Consider the following 6,061-nt stretch of genomic DNA (forward strand, 5'->3'; position numbering starts at 1 on the left):
CCCAAACTGGATGTGCCCTGACCCGGAATCAAACCAGTGACCCTTTGGTGCATGGGATGACTCAACCACACCAGCCAGGGAAATCTGCTACCACTAAAATTAAAAAGCAGGAAACCAAAAAGTAAGGCAAAAAAGGCTGACCCTTCATGAAAAAGTTAAATAAATAAAATTTTTAGTGAGAGTGGAGAGCTTTCTTTACATGTGGGCTTACTGTGTGCTTCAGCTCAGTGTTGAAATACCAAACATGTGGGCTTGGGGCGAGGGGTTGTCTATGGAGAGAAGAGGCAAAGGTGTCTGTACCCCTGGTCACCTGCAGGGCACCTAGAGGCTTTGGTGAGGTGACTCTCTCCCCACATGTCTTGAGTTGTGATAGAGCTGTGTTGCAGGCAATTTGATTTTTGTGTGATCCAGCTAAAGCTCAGTATGCCACATTGAATGGGAAGGAGGTGGGAATAAGGGTAGGTAGTGGGGGTTAACCTCAGTTCAGCAACCTCACTTCCTGAGTTCTGGCTAAGAGAAGAATGCAGAGCCACAACTCAAATGATAGGAAAGTTTATTTAGCAAGCCAGAGAGGTAGAAGCAGCGAGCCATAGAAGAAATGGGCTCAAAAAACAAGTTACAGCAAAAGAAGGGCTTTTGGAGCCTGGGGAAGGGCAGGAGACAGAGCTGCCCTGGGGAAAGGAAGGGTGGGGAAAGGCGAGGTGCACTCCATCCAAAGAGCTGCATTGGTTCCTCCATCCTGAGGCCTGTTATCTGAGGTCTCAGAGCAGCATCGCAAGAGAATATTTATCAGCTTCCCTGGTGTGTCTCCTCGGGTCTTAATCTCCACTCACTGGTCAGCGCCAGGGAGCGGGTAATTAGCCACTGCTGCTGGTCCTGATGTCACTGAAACACAGTGGAGGGCTACGTGTCATTTTCAGGGGTTAATGACCAAGGGGGTAGTTGTGTGAAGGCTAGTAGTTTTGCCCATTGCTGGGCACCTGCCCTGATGACCCTCTGCACCTGGCCTGCGGTTCCTGCTCTGCTCATGCCTGTCTAACTGCCTATCGCAGCAGCATGTGGATGCAAAGGCTGGAGGTGCAGGCCTAGGGTAAGGCCAGGTCCTGGGGCAGGCGGTGCCTGTGTGGGGAGAGGGGAACAGGAGACCAGAAGAGTAGGGAAGGTGCATTGAAAGGGCAACACACTAAACAGTGTGGGGTGTGAGAGTGTGTGTGTGTGTGTGTGTGTGTGAGAGAGAGAGAGAGAGAGAGAGAGAGAGAGAGAGAGAGATTTCCTGTGATCACATCTCGTGGTTACAAAGCAGCTTCATGTGCTCAGTATCGTCTCCAGCCATGTTCTGTGACTTTATCCTGGATTGGACACAGTCATGTAAAAACATGTTAAGACAATGCCACAGGAGCTTGGCTGGCGGCAGCAAACTGGGCAGGTAAAGGAGGCAGGGCACCGTGCTGTCCTTGCTGACCTTCTTTTCTGGGATTTATTCCTGAACTTCAGTCAAACAGGCACAGAAATCACCGTGGAGAGAAATGGGAAAGAGATGTGGTTTAAGAATATGTTTGATTTCTATTATTTTCAGGGGGTGAATTCATTCCACATTTTTTTTTTCGTGGAGCACAAACATGTCCTCTTTTAAGCAGTCACCAGGAAAGGATTGGCAGCCCAGCTTTATGTTGGAGACTCCCAGCGCAGACCCGCCGGACCGCCTGGCCAGGGACAGCCATTCGCCCCCAGAGCCAGGACCCAGACCACCGTTACTGAAAGGACTTGCGGAAAGTCTTTTTGTTTTCTTTTTATATGTGTGTTTTCTATAAGTTTCCTGTCACTTTGGGAAGAACAGATTAGTCCCTCAGCCTTGTACTTTGTTTGGCCTGGTTATGTACACTGTTTTTGGTTAACTCCTTCTTGCTGAGGGATCAACCCTCATTTCACATGGTGTTTTCTTTCCCATAAACTGCATCACCTGATTTTAGTATTTATTTTAAAAAACACAAACTAGTTTTTGGTGTGTGTGTGTGTGTGTGTGTGTGTGTGTGAGTGTGTTTCAGATTATACATCTAAATGCACCATTTTAACGACAGGTAAATGTGTCAATATAGCATCTCCCCCAAATTCATGTCCATCAGAGCCTGTCAATGTGACCTTATTTGGAAACAGGATCTCTGCAGATGTAATTAGTAAGATGAGGTCATGCAGGATTAGGGTGGGTCCTAAAAACAATGATTGGTGTCTTTATAAGAGAAAGCAGAGGGAGGTTCAGGGATAGAAACACCAAATCACAGCTGGGAAAGGGGCCATAAGAAGATGAGGCAGATCGGAGTGATGCAGCCATAGAGCAAGAATTGACGCAAGCAGCTGAAGTCGGGAGAGAGACCTGGCGCAGATTCTCCCTCAGGAGCTTAGAAGAAACTCGCTGCTGACACCTTCATTTCAGAGTTCTAGCCTCAGAAACAAGAGAGCGTAAATGTTTGCTGTTTTAAGCCACCAGTTTGTGGTCACTGGTTATGGAAGCCCTAGGAAACCAATGCAGCGTGTATTCCACAGTTTTTGCTCCACAGCAGCCTGAGAGATTTTATTGAAATGTAAAGCAGACTGTGCTGCTCTGCTCAATGGAATGGCCTGCAGGCTCCATGTGATCTGTACCAGCCCCTTCGCTCTCGCTCATTTCGTCTCTTCTTTGCCACACCACCCTTCTTGGTGCTTTCCTAACACACCTCAGGCCCTTTGCCTTTCTGTCATTCTGGAATGTTCTTTTGCTGACATACACACAGCTCCCTCCCCCACCTCTTTCACATCTTCACACCATCAGCACCTTCTTTGTGAGACTTCACCTGGCCTCTCAACTTAGAAAATCACCACCGATTCCCCAGCCCCCTTGCTGCTTTATTTTATATGTTCGTACTTATCACTGTCTAGTATATCATCTAGTTTACTTATTTCATTTGCCCTCTGTCTTCCCAAACAGAGGATTAGCTCTCAAAGGACAAGGAGTTTTGTCCATTCTGTTTTTCTTTTGTTTGTTAATCCTCACTCGAGGATATTTTTAGAGAGTGGAAGTGAAGGAAGGAGCGGGGAGAGAGAGACACACACATCAATGTGAGAGACACATCAATTGGTTGCCACATGTATATGCCTCGACCCAGGCTGGGGATTAGAACTGCCAGCCAGGACATGCCCTTGACTGGAGTCAAACCCGAGACTCTTTAGTCTGTGGGTCAACACTATTTGGCACCAGTCATGGCACCCATTCTGTTTTTTACTATGTCCCCAACACCCATGTGCCTGACACATAGCTGGCACTCAGTGAGTATCTGCTGGATGAGTGGGTGCATACACTGGTGTGCAGCTGTGCTGTCACATGCACATATGAAAGCACCGCATTACTGGCCGCCTTTGTATGTGAGTAGCTGCCTAAGCTGGCATCAGAACTTACGTTACTATTACCAATTCTGGGCCTACCCCCAAAACTGGCTATTCAGCAGCCAGAGCGGGGAGCACCTGGTGTCCCCGGGGCCCATGCTGTGAAGCTGAACGCCATGCCACAGAACCCATGTGGTTCTCAGAGGTCAGTGTCTGTGTCTGCTCCGGCTGACACAGCAAAATAAGATAGATTAGGTGGCATCGACAGCAAACATTTATTTTGTCACAGATCTAGAGACTGAAAAGTTCAAGAAGAGGCTGCCAGCACGGTCAGGGTCTGGTGAGGACCCTCCCTGGCTCTCAGATGGCTGCCTTCTCCCTGTGTCCTTCCAGGACAGGGAGAGAGCTCTGGTGTCTCCTCCTCTTCTTACCAGCCAGTTCTGAGATCAGGGCTCTGCCCTCAATACCTCGTTTGACCTTTGTCACTTCTTCAGAGCCTTACCTCCAATTCAGTCACATGGCTGTAAGGACTTCAACATCCGAAAGCTGGAGTGGGGAGCATAATTCAGTTCCTGGCATCAGTGCCACATCCGGCAATATGGGGCTAAGTAGACTTTTGTGCAGTAGCATTCTGTAATCTTTTCTCTGACAAAAATGGATACAGAATTCCAGATACTAAGTTCTTTCAATTAACATAGACTATATCTCATATATACTGCCTGAATATAGAAATGCAGCTGATTGGTAACACACAGACAGAGCCCTGCACCACTCTGAGTTATTTAACTCCCACTTGGCATTTTTGTTGAGTGGTTAGACATGCAACCTAGGGTAGGTTCAGGTTACAAATGAATCTTACTTTGTTTCTTTTCTAAGACCACCTGCTCTTAGGTGTGCTGTTAACAAAGCCAGAGTCAAAAGTTCTATCTCTCCTGAGATTCCCTCCCAGCATGACCCAGTCTGAATGCTTTAAATACACCACAGCAGAGTCTCAGATATGTGTTACCTGTGACTGGACAAGGACATGTATGAATCATTACAGTTCATCCACACTGTTAGAACTTAGAGCACATGCCCTACAGATTGTGATTTGATCATATGGAGAGTGAACTTTAAAGCAGGAAAGCAGCTTTAATTATGTGATTGTGAGCAAATCATTTATCCTCTTTGGCCTTAGTTTTTCAATTAAAAAATATAAGAATTGGGGTAAATTCCTTCTAACTTTAATATTCTGGGACAATGGCCCATTTACAAAACCTAACAATCAAAGAGAAAAGGGAAGGACCACTAGCCAACAAGAGAATGGATTATAAGGTGCTAATTTTGAAAAAAGAAGCAGATCGAGAGGCCTCACCCTCAGGTCAGTCCTGAGAGGACAATTTGTGGGCTCTCCCTCTTGCTGCATAGGTTCAGAGACTCCGAGATTTGGGCCTGAGCAACTGAAAAGACAAAAATGGATACAGAATTGAGATGATGACAGCCATGGAAGGAGTAGATTTAGAGGGGAAGATCAGGAATTTAGTTTTTGACATGTTGAGTTTGAGAAGCTAATTCACATTTAGAGGAGAGATGTCAGATTGTCAATTGGATATTTGTGTCTGGATTTTGGAAGAGACATCTGCTGGAGATAAAAATTTTGGAGTCGTCAACATGCAACTGATATTTAAAGCCGGACACTGAATGAGATCATGAAGGGAGTGGTTGTTCAAAGAAAATACAAGTGGGTCAAGCCTCAGCCCCAGAGTACTCCAAGATTAAGTGGTTAAGCATACTGGTCTGTTATAGCTTGATCAAATTTTATTGTCATTGCTATGCTTGTATTATATTATCCTTATACAGTATAACCTCGATATAATGAACTAATTTGGGCATGGGGGTGTCCATAAAACTGAAAATCCATTATATAATAAAGTAGATTTTCCAAATGTGTAGAAAAAATTGACAAATTAGTTCATTTACCTGATTCTACTTATGTAGCCATACTTGTGTAATTAAAATTAAGTATGTATGAAAACTTTAATTTCACAGAAAAATTTTCTATTGTATATATATTACTGTAATTTCAAATTTATACTGAGCCCAGCCTGTGTGGCTCAGTGATTGAGCATTGACTCATGAACCAAGGGGTCACAGTTTAATTTCTTGTCAAAGTACATGCCCAGGTTGCAGGCTCAACTCCCTGGTGTGCAGAAGGCAGCTGATCAATGATTCTCCGTTATCATTGACGCTTCTATCCCTTTCTCCTTCTCTCTTTCTCTCTCTGAAATCAATTTTAAAAAAGCATATTAAATTTATACTAAACAGGTCTAGTAAATGTGTTCACTCACCAATCACCGCAAGTAAACAAAGGCATACAGTGGGGGGGTTGGCTTTGTGCATGTCAGATGGTCTGCTGGCAGGAGTTAAAACTGCTGAAGAAAGTTAGGCCACCTGACAACAGAACCAATTACCACCAGAGATGTGGTGTGAACGTGTGAGAATCATTCCCCAAACATTGTTTATGAGCAGTGACTCTTGGATTTAAATATATAGACTCTACTTATATATATGTAATATTTATTTATATGTCGGTAAAATTACTATAGTGTTTTTTTCTAACATATGGCCTATTCACTAAAATTCGTTAAAAAAACACATGAATAAATAACAAAAAATAACCAAGTAAACAAATATTGGTTTAAAGCATTTTTAAATAACTAGCTGT

At 44.4% G+C, this 6,061-nt stretch overlaps 1 long non-coding RNA gene across 1 annotated transcript; it reads right to left on the reverse strand.

Moving 5' to 3' along the window:
• Positions 1 to 536: 536 nt before the first annotated feature.
• LOC118728238 lies at positions 537 to 1,994 on the reverse strand. Its single transcript, XR_004990837.2, has 2 exons — positions 1,463 to 1,994; positions 537 to 885 (listed from the first exon to the last, which is right to left on the reverse strand). It is a non-coding gene; the product is annotated as an uncharacterized LOC118728238 (long non-coding RNA).
• Positions 1,995 to 6,061: the final 4,067 nt, after the last annotated feature.

Source organism: Pipistrellus kuhlii, unplaced genomic scaffold (genome assembly GCF_014108245.1).
Source record: "Pipistrellus kuhlii isolate mPipKuh1 unplaced genomic scaffold, mPipKuh1.p scaffold_m20_p_3, whole genome shotgun sequence".
Lineage (NCBI taxonomy): Eukaryota > Metazoa > Chordata > Mammalia > Chiroptera > Vespertilionidae > Pipistrellus > Pipistrellus kuhlii.